Genomic DNA, 16,306 nt, shown 5'->3' with positions numbered 1-16,306 from the left:
AAGATTGCTGGGAGAAATATCAATCACCTCAGATATGTAGATGACACCACCCTTATGGCAGAAAGTGAAGAGGAACTAAAAAGCCTCTTGATGAATGTGAAAGAAGAGAGTGAAAAACTGGCTTAAAACTCAACATTCAAAAAACTAAGATCATGGCATCTGGTCCCATCACTTCATTGCAAATAGATGGGGAAACAATGGAAACAGTGACATACTTTATTTTCTTGGGCTCCAAAATCACTGCAGATGGTGACTGTAGCCATGAAATTAAAAGACACTTGCTCCTTGGAAGAAAAGCTATGACAAACCTAGACAGCATATTAAAAAGCAGAGACATTACTTTGCCAACAAAGGTCTGTCTAGTCATGGTTTTTCCAGTAGTCATGTATGGATGTGAGAGTTGGACTATAAAGAAAGATGAGCACCGAAGAATTGATGCTTTTGAACTATGGTGTTGGAGAAGACTCTTGACAGTCCCTTGGACTGCAAGGAGATCAAACTAGTAAACCCTAAAGGAAATCGGTCCTGAATATTTATTGGAAAGACTGATGCTGAAGCTGAAACTCCAACACTTTGGCCACCTGATGCAAAGAACTGACTCATTGGAAAAGACCTTGATGCTGGGAAAGATTGAAGGCAGGTGGAGAAGGGGACGACAGAGAATGAGATGATTGGATGGCATCACTGACTCGATGGACATGAGTTTGAGCAAGCTCCAGAGTTGTGATGAACAGGGAAGCCTGGGATGCTGCAGTCTATGGGGTCACAAAGAGTCAGACATAACTGAGTAACTGAACTCAACTCAGTTCACATATCCCATTAATTTGTGATGCTGCATGTATTGTTTATTGGGTTCCTGTATTTAAATAAATCTATTTTTGAGTTCTCTATACTCCATTAGTCAATTTGCTTATTCATGAGTCAGGCAAAACTATTTCTAATAACTGTGTAGTTATTATCCTACAATATCCTGTAGGATAAGACTCCTTCTTTTGTTTTTTTCAAATTGATGTAGTTTTTATCAACTTTAAGCATATTTGAATGTGTTTGGCCAGCTTTTCAAAATTCCAGTTGAAATTCATTTATTGTCTGTAGATTAACTGGGGGACAATTAACATCTTTACTTAGATAAATCCTGTCCACTATAAATATGGAATATTGTTGTTGTTCAGTCGCTAAGTCATGTCCTACTCTTTGCAACCCCTCGGACTGCAGCACGCCAGGCTTCCCTGTCCTTTATTATCTCCCGGAGTTAACTCAAACTCCAAAATATAGAATATAGTTCTGTTTACTGTAAGCTGTTATGTCCTTTAATAGGATTACAAAGTTACCTATGTTAAGCTCTTATGCATCCTTAATAGCTCAACTAGTAGATATAGCATAGTCTTTACTATGATGTGTATGGTATATTTTATTGCATTCTTAGTTGATTATTGCTGATTGGAGTAATACTACTGATTTTTGTTAGACCTTTTAGCTAGCACATTTGCTTGACTCTTTCTAGCATATTGCTAGTAGCTTTTTTTGGTTGGTCTTGTCAGATTTTCTATGATGATCAATTATTTTCAAATAATAACCTTAAACTTTATATCTCATATATTTTTCTTGTCTTATAGCATTGAACATGAGTTCAAAATCACATTAAACACCTGCACTGATAGTGGTTATCCTGTCTTATTCTTAACTTTAATGAACATGTAGCTGAATTTTCCCCAGGGTGTAAACATTTTTCTAGAAGTTTCAGAATATTTTATTTATCAAAATAGAGAAATCCCTTCCCTTCCTGATTTTATAAGGTTTTTAAAAATTATAAATCAATACTGAATTTAGTAAAATGCTTTTTCTGCATCTATTCAGATAATAAAAAGAATTGTCTTCTTTGTTTTATACATGTGGGGATAAAATAATAATAATATTGTTTTAACACACTGCTGGATTCAGCTAGCTAATATGTTATTTAGGACTTTAATGGGTACTTGTGTATTTGTATAGTAGATATAGATATACTACTACAATATTTTGAAATTAAGGACTTGTATAAAATACTTTCAGCAGCTCTAAATTGTTTCCTGTTAGCAAACAATAAACTAGAAATCAACAGATCCTTAAAACTTTAATAAACTTATCTGCGAAACTGTCTGGGCCTGAGCATTTGGAGAGCAAAGATACATAATTTCTATTTCCATTTTCTACAACTGTTATTTAATTTTTCTTTCTTCTTGCTTCATTGCTGTCATGTTTTTATCTTAAGTTATCAAATTTGTTAGCATATAGTTGCTCATATTTTTATTCTCATATCTATAGTCATGTCTTTATTTTTATTTTTTACTTTATTTGCACCTCTCTGACTGAGCAACTTCTCTTTCACTTTTCACTTGCATGCACTGGAGGAGAAAATGGCAACCCACTCCAGTGTTCTTGCCTGGAGAATCCCAGGGACAGGGGAGCCTGGTGGGCTGTCCTCTGTGGGGTCGCACAGAGTCGGACATGACTGAAGTGACTTAGCAGCAGCAGCAGCACCTCTCTTTTACCTTATTAATCTTCTCAGAGAATAGCTTTGTTTTGTTCAACTCTGGTTTTTGTCATCTATTTCATTGAGTTCTGTCTTTAAGTTTTTAATTTTATTCCTTCTCAAAAAGGTCTTCTCTAATAGTATTTTTCAAACTTCTTGAGTCGAGAGTTTGGCTCACTTTTTGAAAATGAAACTTCGCTTAAAGGACTGTTTCAACTATTATACATACTTTACCATGTAAATTTTCATTAGTCATCAATTTTAATTATCTCTCCATTTTCTTAATATTTTGTATTTACTATATAAAATATTACAGTTTTGTATAGTAATGTTTTTACATTACTATATTTTACCGTAAGGGTTTTACAGTAATGTTGACTTCCAGCTATATGGACATTTTGGGGGACTGATATAGTCAGTATGATCTTGTTCTTTGGAAATTATTAGAATTTTATCAGTCAGTTGGATTCTTTACAAGAATATATACTTCCTACTTATTGAATAAATCTATGTAGATATGTGTGTTTACAATATATAAATATGTGGCATCTATAAAACTTTATATCCAATAATACATTTTATACATGAGTTTAAGCAAATTAATTCTCCTACTCTAATCCTCAACATTTAACTTTGTCTCTTTGACTTAGCTTTTGAGAAGGAAATTAAAATCTCCAGCTATGATTCCTTAACCTTCTGTCTCATCTTACAAATCTATCATTCATTGCTTTGTATATTTTAAATCTATACTATTAGATATATGTGTATGTGTGTATGAACATAATATCTTTTTTATTTGTTTTTCCTTTTGCCATTTATAACATCTCCATTAATCCTTTATGACCTTAGTCTTGAATTCTATTTCTCTGATATTAAAGCTGTTTCCTGGAGGTTATTTATTTTAGCTCAATTTTTAAATATTTATCTATTTATTTACTACTTATTCGGCTGCATCAGGTCTTAGTGGCAGCATGCAAGCTCTTCACTGCAGTGTACAGACTCTCGCTCGGGCTCAGCTGCTCCGAGGCATGTGAGATCTCAGTTCCCCAACCAGGGATGGAACCTGCATCCCCTGCATTGCAAAGCAAATTCTTAACTACTGGACCACCAGGCAAGTCACTTTAGTTCATATTTATCTAGCAAATATTTTTTATCTAGCAAATATATTTTACCTAGCAAATATTTTCACTTTTTAAAAACTTCTGTGTCTTATAGACAATATACTGCTATACTTTTAATAAAATGAGGTATTTCTCACCATCTTATATTTTCTGTTCACTCCATTTTTACACTTTCTCCATACTTAACTTTCTTCTGTTCAGTAGGTAAAACTTCTGCTAAAAAATGATTTTACTCATGTTACTTCCATTTTCTGGTGGATATCCTTACCCGAGTAAGACCCATATTCATGTTCTTTTATTCACAGCAATTGTCTAAACTTTCAGTACTTAGGAATATCTTCATATAGAAAAAGTTCCTTGACTTTAGTCTTGGCAATGATTTTTCTGGATATAACACTAAAGCACAAGCAACAAAAGCAAGAATAAATTGATGGGACTACATCAAACTAAGAAACTTTGCACAGCAAAAGAAACAGCAAAACAAAAAGCAACCTGTGGAATGGGGGAAAATATAGACAAATCATATATCCAATGAGGGGTTAATATTCAAAATAAATAAGGAAATAATACAACTCAATAGCAAAAATACAAATTATCTAATTAAAAGATGGGCAAACGACCTAAATAAACATTTAAAAAAAAAAACTCATGCCTTAGGTACATGCAGAAAATGTTCAAAATCACTATTCATCAGGGAAATGCAAATCAAAACCATGAGATGTCACTTCTTATCTGTTAAGATGTCTACTATCAAAAAGTCAAGAGATAACAAGTGCTGGCAAAGATGTAGAGTAAAGGGAACTCTTCTATACTACTGTTGAGAATGTAAATTGGTGTAGACACTATGGAAAACAGTCTGGAGTTTCCTCAAAAAGTTAAAAACAGAATTACTTTATAATCCAGCAATCCCACCTCTGGGTATATATTCAAAGGTAATGAAATTACTATCTCAAAGGCACACCTGCAGCCTCAAGCTCACTGCAGCATTATTTAAATAGCCAAGACATAGCAAAATAGTTGTCCACTGATGATTAATGGGTAAAGAAGTTGTCGTGTATGTATACATACATACAATTGGAGAAGGAAATGCAACCCACTCCAGGAGTCTTGCCTGGAGATTTCCATGGACAGAGGAGCCTGACGGGCTACAGTCCATAGTGTCACAAAGAGTTGGACATGACTGAGCTACTATAACTCACACTTATATATATAATAGAATACTATTCAGCCATAAGAACATGGCCATGCTGCCATTTTTGATACCATGGATGGATCTTAGAGCATTATGCTATGTGAAATTAGTCAGACAGAGAAAGATGCTGTTCTATTCAGTTCAGTTCAGTCTCACAGTCATGTCTGACTCTTTATGACCCCATGGACTGCAACTCGCCAAGCTTCCCTGTCCATCACCAACTACCGAAGCTTGCGCAAACTCATGTCCATCGAGTCGGTGATGCCATCCAGCCATCTCATCCTCTATCATCCCTTTCTCCTCCTCCCTTCAATCTTTCTCAGCATCAGGGTCTTTTCCAATGAGTCAGTTCTTCGCATCAGGTGACCAAAGTATTGGGAGTTTCAGCTTCAGCATCAGTCCTTCCAGTGAATATTCAGGACTGATTTCCTTTAGGATGGACTGGTTGGATCTCTTTGCAGTCCAAGGGACTCTCAGTAGTCTTCTCCAACACCACAATTCAAAAGCATAAATTCCTCAGTGCTCAGCTTAAAAAAAAAAGAATTAAAGTAATTGAAAAAGAGTAGAAGGATGATTATGAGAAGCAGGGAGTGGGGGAAATTGGTGAAGATGGTGGAAGAGTATACAAACTTTTAGTTATAAATTATAAATTCTGGGGATCTAATGCCCAACATGGTTCACAATACTGGGTTGTATACTTGAAAGTTGCTAAGAGAATAAATCTTAAAAGTTCTCACCACTCAAAAAAAAAAAAAAAGTAATCATAATAATGGTAACTAAGTAAAGTACTGGATGTGTTAACTTATTGTGGTAACAATTTTGCAATGTATACTCCATATGTCATAAACTCAAACAATGCTATATGTTACTTCCTCTTTTTAATAGTTTGAGATTATTATTTTTAATAGTTTAAGGCTATTTTTCTTTAACATGTTGACACAATTATTGCATTATCTTCTTACCTCAAGTATCACTATTGAAAAGTCTAATTTCAATCTGATATTTTCAATTTTGTGGATCTAAAAACTTTTAGAATTTTAAAATTTTCTCTTTGAATTTGATATTCTTAAATTTCACACCTCCAGGTAAGGTTTTCCTTATTTATCCTATCTTGTACTCCATAAGCTCTTGTGTATAACTAATGTTCATTTTTTCTTAATTGCAAAAAATGTGTTGTCACTATTTCTCAATTGTTCCCTCACCCTATTAAATTTCCCACTCTCCAGTCTTCCTGGGAGAAGGCAATGGCAACCCACTCCAGTACTCTTGCCTGGACAATCCCATGGATGGAGGCGCCTGGTCGGCTGCAGTCCATGGGGTTGCTGAGAGTCGACGCAACTGAGTGACTTCACTTTCACTTTTCTCTTTCATGCATTGGAGAAGGAAATGGCAACCCACTCCAGTGTTCTTGCCTGGAGAATCCCAGGGGCAGGGGAGCCTGGTAGGGTTGCACAGAGTCGGACACGACTGAAGCAACTTAGCAGCAGCAGCAGCCAGTCTTCCTGAGACTCCACCAGAGGTATACTCTCATTTATCCTCCTTATCATAATTTTTTATTTTCTATTTTTCTTTTTTTTAATTCTTTCCTGTGTCTTCTAGGAGATACTCTTACATTAACTTCCCAGTTAACTAATTTTTTCTTTGCCTCTACCCTTCATGCTCTTTATCCTTCATTGAAATTCTTTATTTCAGCTGTTATAATTTTTATAGCCAGTGTTTCTATTTGGCTGTTTATTATAACTGCTCCTTCATGCTTTATGTAACCAAAATGCTTTCATCTCTTTGATGACATTTATTACATTTATTTTAAATTCTTTATCCATCTGTTTCATTCATTCTGATTGGTTTATGATAGATAATCTCAGTGTTTTCTTTCTTTAGGCATAGGGTGCTTCTCAGCTTTTGGCCAAATGATGATTATTTTACCCTAGAAAAATTACCTGTATTAGCCAAAACATGAGAAGGGCAAAGTTTAGGATTCTGTTTGTTCTCTTCATAAGTTTATGAAGAACGGGTGCCCACACTCCAAGTCACGGAGCTCCATGTCTTGACTATTTCTATTTATTGCCTGTGACCGTAGCTCTTTACTATCTGAAAGTGAAAGTCACTCAGTCATCTTTGCGACCCCATGGACCATACAGTCCATGGAATTCTCCAGGCCAGAATACTGGAGTGGGTAGTCTTTCCCTTCTCCAGGGGATCTTCCCAACCCAGGAATTGAACCGAGGTCTCCTGCATTCAGGCGGATTGTTTATCAGCTGAGCCACAAGGGAAGACCAAGAATACTGGAGTGGGTAGCCTATCCCTTCTCCAGCAGATCTTCTTGACCCAGGAATAGAACCAGCGTCGCCTGCATTGCAGGCAATTCTTTACCAACTGAGCTATCAGGGAATCCCCTTACTATCTAAGCCACCAGGCAAGTCCTTTGTGACCCCAACTTTTAAGGAATGCTTCCTCTCACCTTAAACTGCTCTCTTCTGAAGGTTTTCTTCCTTTGATATATTGATCTAACTTAGAGCATGGAGGGACCGGCACCAAGTCATTCTTTTGTTATCTGCTCCTCACTCAAGCCAGTCTCTGGCACTGCCATAATGTTGCCCCACAAACTCTTGAGTTATTGGGCTGGCACTACCATATTTTCTGTTCTAAAGTTACATGGGAGCAAATAATAATCTACCCAGAGAGATGTATGCAGAGAGACATTCACAACCCAAAAGCTCCCTCCCAACTCTTTACCAATATATATACACACACACACATACACACACACACCATCACAACTACCTTCTTGAATGGATCTCACAGTCGTCAATTTAGTTTTTCACGCTGGTTTTTCTTTATGTGGGTCTCCAGGGTTAGATTGTGGAGGCAGTAGCAGCCCATAGTTGTTCATCATGTTGTTGGAACCTATCTTTACTTTTCTACTGCGTTAAACAGAAGACTTTTCCCATTCTGGTAAATAAATAAGAAAGCTGAATCTATTTTCATAATTTTCCTCAAAGTATGTTTCTACAAGTGTAGATGGACATGTCTCAGTCTATTAGCCATGAAGGATGGGGTAGAGAAGCTGTCCAAAAGAATACAGGGCTCAGTTTTCAGACAAGAGACTCAAAATGAGCTTTAGACTCCAGGATATGCTCCATGATATAAGAGTAGCAATTCCAAGGGGTTTTCTCTGGAAAAACATAGTTTTCAGCCTGTCTGCTCTAGATGCAGGCTCAGAAATCTATCCTAAACAAGCCTTGAGTCACACCCAGTGAGCAAGTCACACCAGGAGGCTGCCATGCTCAAGGTCACCTGAGAACCAAGCAGAGGGTAAGTCACAGAAGACATTATAAGCTCCTTATCTCTAGAGCATGAGGAAATTGGTTTACTTGATAACTGTGACAAATTCTACTTTACCAACTTTCAAAGGACAGGGAATTTTTTTTTGCTGTTGTTTAAGATAGTGGAAAAAAGTAAAAGTGTTAGTCACTCAGTTGTGCCAACTCTTTGCCAACCCCATGGACTGTAGCCTGCCAGGCTCCTCTGTCCATGGAATTCCCCAGGGAAAAATACTGGAATGGGTAGCCATCCCCTTCACCAGGGGATCTTTCCCACCCAGGGATCAAATCCAGGTCTCCTGCACTGCAGGCAGACTTTAAAGATAGAATCAATTATCAATTGCTGTGTAACAAATTACTTCAAAACTTAGAAGCTTGAAACAATAAACATCTATTAATATTATTTCATAGTTTCAGTGGGTCATGAATTCAGTAGCAGCTTAGTTGATAGGTGCAGCTTACGAATTCCAGAACAGATGGTAGGAAAAGCTGCAGTCATCTGAAAGCTTGAGTAGAACTGGAGGATTAACTTCACTTACATGGTTATCGACCAGAAGCCTCAGCTTTGTGCTGGCTGTTGGCAAAAGGCTTCAGTTCCTCAGAACTTGGGCTGCTTGAGTGTCCTCACAACATGGCTGCTGGCTTCCCACATAGCAAGTAATGTGATAAAGAATAAGGAAGGAACCAAATGCCTTCTGCCACCTAGTCTCATCATTTCCAACATATCCCATTTGTTTTAAGCAAGTCACTAAATCTACCCCAAGATAAAAGGAATTAACTTCCTCTTCCTGAAATGAAGGAAGGAATAGTAAAGAACTTGTGGACCTTTGTTTTTTAAATCACCACTGCAACTTCAGTTCAGTTCAGTTGCTCAGTCATGTCTGACTCTTTGTGACCCCATGAATCGCAGCACGCCAGGCCTCCCTATCCATCACCAACTCCCAGAGTTCATCCAAACTCATGTGCATCGAGTTGGTGATGCCATCCAGCCATCTCATCCTCTGTCGTCCCCTTCTCCTCCTGCCCCCAATCCCTCCCAGCATCAGGGTCTTTTCCAATAAGTCAACTCTTCTCATGAGGTGGCCAAAGTATTGGAGTTTCAGCCTCAGCATCAGTCCTTCCAGTGAACACCCAGGACTGGTCTCCTTTAGGATGGACTGGTTGGAGTACAAATAGATGATAGGTCTCCCTTGACCAACACAGGGTTTAACAAATCCAGTGCTACATCAAATTTTAGAACTTTGTCAGTCGAGTTAACAAAGAATTTCAAGGACATAAAAGCAATATCCCTTTTGTCATGATGTGGCAAATAGATATTATTCAACTGTTTCTCTAAACCTTTATAATACTGAAAAATGCTAAGAACTCTAAGATGCTAGAATTGATCAGAAAAAGTATCTAAAACTTCAAAATAAATCCAAAGATGCCAAAATCACTTTTCATTGTCATACTGGAGCACTGTCTAACAGGTCTGTCCAAGGTTTATTTAATTTTCTAGGGGAATATATCTTTGTTTGACTCCTCATTTACTGTTCATTCAAGCTCAGACTCTATAAAGCTATGTATCACTTTGTGAACTTTAGTCTGATAAGTGATGATTTCTCTCCAATAGAAAAATAACCCTAATGTTTATTATTTTATTGCTCTGTGAGATATAATGCATTTAGTCTCTTATTTAGCCAGCTTGTTTTATCATTCCTTTCATGACTGACTATAAAAGTCTTTGTTCCTTCAGTTCTTTTTTAAACCAGTTTTACCTCCTGGCTGGACCCCTCACTAATGAGTTAAATAAACATTGACACATTCTTACTTTATACTTGTACAGAGTCATGTTTTTAGCTTTCTGAAAATTATACTTTAATCACCTGTGAGCTGAGTCTATTTCACTGTGTTGTCCAAGAAGTATACCTTATGAATTTTTTCCTCATTCAAACATTTCTCTTGAGTCCTGGAGGAAATCCCAAGAGCAAAATTACTTTTCTGTCATTGACTGCCTGTTTTTTATCCTTCTGATTTTGTGTTTTTATTTTCACTTTTGGTTGTGAGTCTGTATTCTGTCCAATTTGTGGTTGGGGCCATGTCTTCTCCCATCATCCAGTCCATAGATTTCTAAACAGTGGACCATTAGGCCAATCTCAGTCTAGAGATTACCTTGCATATACATGAGTCTGCTCTGCACGTACGCCTAGTGGCTCAGTGGTGTCTGACTCTGTGACCCCATGGACTGTAGCCTGCCAGGTTCCTCTGTCCATGGGATTCTCCAGCCAAGCGTACTGGAGTGGGTTGCCATTTCCTCCTCCAGGGGATCTTCCCAAATCTGGGATCAAATCCACATCTCCAGTGTCTCCTGCATTGCAGGCAGGTTCTTTACCTGCTGAGCATTATTCACCAGTGGTACAAAGGATGATTGGAAATCTGATTTTATGGTATGGCTCTGTCAATATAATGGGGACCCAGTCTTGGTCAGATGAGAGATGACAGACAATCTATAGTCTGTTTGACTTTTTGGTTTGTTGCTTTGTCTATGTGTGAGCCTAACCCAATTAGGAAAATGCTTTATGCTTATTGAAAAGGAGCTCTCTGAGATCTAGACAGATGAGTTTTTCATTTTTGTTTACTTTAGACCTGTGTCTGTAGTTGTGGAATTGAAGCTACAACCCTTCTGTGTGTCTCTGTGTTGATAAATGAGAAAAGAATTCCTTTCACTGCATTACTATGAAATATTTTCCTGCGTCTGGAGGGTAATAATACATTAAATTATAAAACCTCAAATTAAAGAAGCTCTGTTTTATTTGGTTATAGAGAACTACAAGGGATTACATAAATTTAGGATTTCCAGAATTTTGATAATGCTCTGAATGTGCTAGCCTTTAAAAAAAGCAAAAAATAGAAGCTTTCACAGAAACTGCAAGGTCAGAAGCATTTTTATATAATAATTCAAGTTCACACAATGAAAGTGAATTTTGCACAAATCACAATGAATTTTCTAATTTTTCCTAAAAAGAACTTCTCGTGGGACTTCCCTGGTGGTTCAATGGTAAAGAATCTGCCTGCCACTGCAGGAGACATGGGTTCGATCCCTGACTCAGGAAAATCCCACATGCTGTGGAGCAACTAAGCCTGTGTGCCACAACTATCAAGCCTGTGCTCTAGAGCCTGGGAGCCACAACTTCTGAGCCCTCTACTGAGCCTGTGCTCTAGAGCCCGGGAGCCACAACTTCTGAGCCCTCTACTGAGCCTGTGCTCTAGAGCCCGGGAGCCACAACTTCTGAGCCCTCCAGCTGCAACTACTGAAGCACGAGTGCCCTAGAGCCCGTGCTCTGCAACAAGAGAAGCCACTGATTTGAGAAGCCTGCACACCGCAACTGAAGAGTGGCCCCTGCTCCTCACAACTAGAGAAAAGCCTGTGCAGCAACAAAGACCCAACATAGCCAAAAATAAATATTACTAAATGAAAAAAAAATTCTTTAAGAGCTGCTTGTTTTTTCCCTAGTTTTATCAAAGTGAAGGATAATAAAAGCATACCTTTTTTAAAGATTTGTATTTACTTATCACAAAGAAACTAGGAATCTGTGGTTCTTAGATTTTTTTATTTTTTATAAGTTCTGATAATATTGCTATTATGTCATTTTTAATTGAGGAAGATTACACTTCAACTGGGCTTCCCAGGTGGTGCTAGTGGTAAAGAACCTGCCTGTCAATGCAGGAGATGTCGTTTAATCCCTGGGTCAGCAAAATCCCTGGAGGACGGCATGGCAACCCACTCCAGTATTCTTGCCTGGAGAATCCCATGGACAGAGGAGCCTGCTGGCTACAGTCCATAGGGTAACAAAGAGTCAGACACAACTGAAGCATCTTAGCATGCACGAATACACACTTCAACTAAATAATTGTAAATCTGATGAATATTTTACATCAACAGTAATTATGTCCTGTAGTGTGTCAGCTGAAATTTGTTTTCCAAGGTCTTTTTTTTTTTAATTTTTAAGACAGAAAACTAATATTAAATTGAGTTAATAATTGGAATGCTCTTGGATACCTGACATAATATCTAAGTAAACATAGTTTTAATATATGTGTTTTTGTTTCTTTTTCTTGCACATTGTAAAGAGCTATACTTCTGAGCTGGTAACATACACATTCATTTTTACTACTTTTGGAAGGTATGAAAAGATGTGTGTAGTTGTAAAACATATGTGTACTCATAAGTTTTGTGGTCTGCTAAAAGGCTTGTTTATCACAAACAGTTCACAATGAACTACCTCCAGTGTTTTTCTGATTAATAGAAGTGAGTTACTTAGGTTAAACACTGTATTGTTGAAGGTTTACTAGAACAATCAGGTACAAATGTGAAGGTAAGAAAATGGGGTATGTGTGAGTCCCCCCTGCGCAAAGAAACAGAGTGGCTTTGTCTTAAAGTGTCTTGTTTCAGAACATGAAAAGGAATTATGAAAGAAAACTTGAATGAATTTAGAAAGTCATAGAAAGTTAGACCATAAACCCCATTTGCTTTGGTTTTAAATATGTGCAAACAATGAGTCTGAAAAGAAGAAATGAAATATGTAAAAGGAAAATCAGCAGAGTATGCATAGTTTGATGCATTAATTTCAAAATAGAAGGCTTTCATGAAAGACTAGAATTAGGTTTTTCTCTCTTGAAATGAAAAACTGTTCTGAGTAATTAGTCTGCTCTTAACAAGAAGTAGTAAAAAGAGATTCCTCATATTCTCTGTTACCAGCCCAGGTAACAGAAATTCTATATCTCAGCAGAATAATGTTCTGTGCTTTGTGCTGCATTTTTATGCCCTTCATTATTTTCTAAAGCAAACAACAGAATCAGGAAACTTAAGACAGACAACAGAAGTTATACAATCTGAAGAAGACAGAGAATAAAAGATTGAAAAACAAAAGTGAACGGAGCATAAAGAACTTGGGGAACACTATTGAAAAGTCTAATATATGTGTAATTGGAGATGCAGAAGGTGACCTGCAGAAGTTGATTTTCTGGGTTAATAGCTGTTCACCACTGCAGGGCTCTAGATATTTCAACCATACTCCAGAGAGGTTCATATGTGCACATTCCTGGCTGCATCAAGGTAAATGAACAGAACAAAGCACAATATAACAAGACTTCTTTGTGATTAAAATAATCTTTGGAGTTAATTCTTATCTTGGGGAGGGGGTTGTAATTTGTTAAGAAAAAATATCCAAAACTTGAAAACAAAGCAAAAGAATGACAGTTTACCTTTCTAGTGTTATACTGTGGCATTCGCTAATAGGTCTGCCCAAAATTTATTTCATTTTCTACAAGAATGTCCTTTTGCTTGACATACTATTTGGGGCTTCCCTGGTGGCTAAGCGGTAAAGAATCCACCTGTCAATGCAGCAGACCCGGAAGCATGGGTTCGATCCAAGGGACCCACGAAGCTCCCGTGGAGAAGAAAATGGAAAGCCACTCCAGCACGCTTGCCTGGAGAATCCCATGAACAGAGGAGCCTGCCAGGCTACAGTCCATGTGGTCACAAAGAGTCAGACACAACTTAGCATAAACAGCAACTATTTACCACTGATTATAACCCAGACTCTAAAGTCACAATCTAATTTATAGACTTTCACCCAGCATAGATATAAATGATTTCTTTGACATGTGTTCACTTTCTGTTTGTACAAGTAATCGTTTTACTTCTTTGAAACATTTACTTTGACAGGATGAAATCACTGAAATTCAGTTTTGGAAGAGTCAAATGATGGCATGTGAAACTTTGGTTGTGGGCAGAGATGGACACAGAATCTTCTCCAAAGAGTTGTTTTGTGTGTGTGTTTTTTAGGAGACAACTGACACAGCCTTAGACACTTTCATGTGATTTCATGAGGCAAAACCAAGTGTATAAAATTAAATGCTGCTTTACGAATCATTAAAAGCCATCCTAAAATCAATTCAAAAATTGACCAGAAGCCACTGCAATTTGCTCCAAAGAGGAATAACATGCTGAGTAAGCAATGCAAATGCTCCTCACCCTTCCCCAGACTGAAGTAACCTGCTGGATCAGCACGGTAACAGCTACGGCTACAGTGAAGTCAAAGACAGCAAGACCTGCTGAACAGAAGCCAAAAAGATGGGCATTTCATTTACTCTGTTCTTAGTAACTGTATTAGTTTCAGTTTCTAGGAAGAGCATAATGGCAGAGTGTGATGTAAGACATATCCAAAAACTTCTTTGAAATTTGCTCTAGAAAACCATCTCAAAAATAAGAGAAAAGCCTTAAATTCCCATAAGATAAGATAATCAGGCTTTTTGTGTCGTCTGATATTTTTGATCAAGAAACCTAAATTCAAATCAGTCAGATGTTCTGACTTCAAAGGACTGCAGCATCCCTGGAAACGGACGCAGCAGCTGTTTTCCACAAAAGATGAGGCTTCTATACATGACGCTCCTAAGTATTTTCCTAAAGTCACCAGAATCAGTTCTTCCAAGTTCACATAAACACACTCCGTTCTTGCTGTATTGATATCCTTGGGCCCCTCACTTGTGCTGTTAGATGATACTTTTTTAAAGTCTTTTCTGCTATCTCCAAAAATTAAACAGTTTTAGTTGGGCTCAGTAAATAAGTATAATCATTTCTTTCCCCACTCCTCTCTCCAAAAAAAAAAAATAAAAAAACTGAAACAAGTAAATTTCCAGAACACACTGTGTAATAGTAAGGGAAGACTGCTAATTGAAGATGAAATGCAGACCTAAAAAATAATCTGAGAGAATGGAACAGCAAATACCCTTAAATCCTGACATTTTTGAACATTTTTATGTGTTTGCTTTTTTTTCTATTTGGGCTTGAGATTACTACTTCAAGAAGCTTATACTGGCAACGCGATGACAGTTATGAACGGAAAAGAAATGGAAAGAGGGTAACATTTCAAGTTTGTGTTTTTTTTCTCACAAAGTCCATGGATTGTGGGAGAAAAGTAAAAGACATGAGGAGAAAAATAAAGCATTAATTAGAGGGCATATCTTTGAACAAACTTGGGGACAAAATTACAGATTTTTGTTTGGGTATCGTGTTTTGTTTCTGTATGTGAGCTACAGATTCTATTCTGGGATCCCCAAATCTTAGCATAGGTAGCACCGAGAATTTGATAGGCATTCCATAAACATTTGTTAAGGACATGATAAAAGAGCTATTAAAAACTGCTATGACGATAACCTTTATTTATAAAAAAGATTTCAGTTTAAGCGTAGGTATAAAGAAGTGTTTCTGGCCAGTTCTTCTCAAACTTTAATGTTCATACAAATCACCTGGATATTCTTGTAAAATGGCAGATTCTGACTCAGTAGTTTTGGGGGGTGCTGAAGAGTCTGCATTTCTAACAAGTTCTTAGGTGATGCTAATGCTGTGCATTCATGGGCTACATTTTTTATTTTTAATTGGAGGATAATTGCTTTACAATATTGTATTAGTTTCTGCCATACAGCAACATGAAGCAGCCATAAGTACATATATGTTGCCTCCCTTTTGAACCTCCCTCCCACCTCTCACTCCATTCCACCCCTCTGGTTGTCACAGAGTACCAGGTTTGAGTTCCTTCTGTCATACAGCAAATTCCCACTGGCTATCTATTTCACATATGGTAATGTATATATTTACATGCTACTCTCTCAATTAGTCCCACCCTCTCCTTCCCCCACTGTGTCCACATGACATGGGCCACTTTTTGAGAACCAAAATCCTGGACAAGCTGACGGTCTGTGTCAATAAGGAGGCTACAGAGTTGAGCATCACAGAGAAATGTTGCGCACATGGCCAGCAAGGAAAAAGGAAGGCATGGGTCAAGCAGGCATGGCCATAGGGGAGGAGGGGAATGACCATCCAAGAAGTCTGCACACAGCCCTTTCTTTTCTGGCTCTATGAAATGAAAAGTTTTATTTCCTGCTTGAAAAGCAAAGTTTCAAGAATCAGCAAGCAAATGGGAGAAGGAAACAGAGACTGTCTCCTTACCCTCAAAATCCTATTCAGACCATCCATGATGCTTTACGAGGCCAGGTGAGAGAGGCTGTGAAAGACCAGTCTCTGCCCTTTATGGCACCTTCTCAGGTCCTCATTTCCTAGAGGAGAGACCTTGGCTACAACCACAGCATGCCTATTCCCCAAGATCTTTGAAGCTTG

The sequence above is a fragment of the Bubalus bubalis genome, chromosome 4 (assembly GCF_019923935.1).
Source record: "Bubalus bubalis isolate 160015118507 breed Murrah chromosome 4, NDDB_SH_1, whole genome shotgun sequence".
In the NCBI taxonomy this organism is placed as follows: Eukaryota; Metazoa; Chordata; class Mammalia; order Artiodactyla; family Bovidae; genus Bubalus; species Bubalus bubalis.
Note: the sequence above shows the minus strand (reverse complement) of the source record.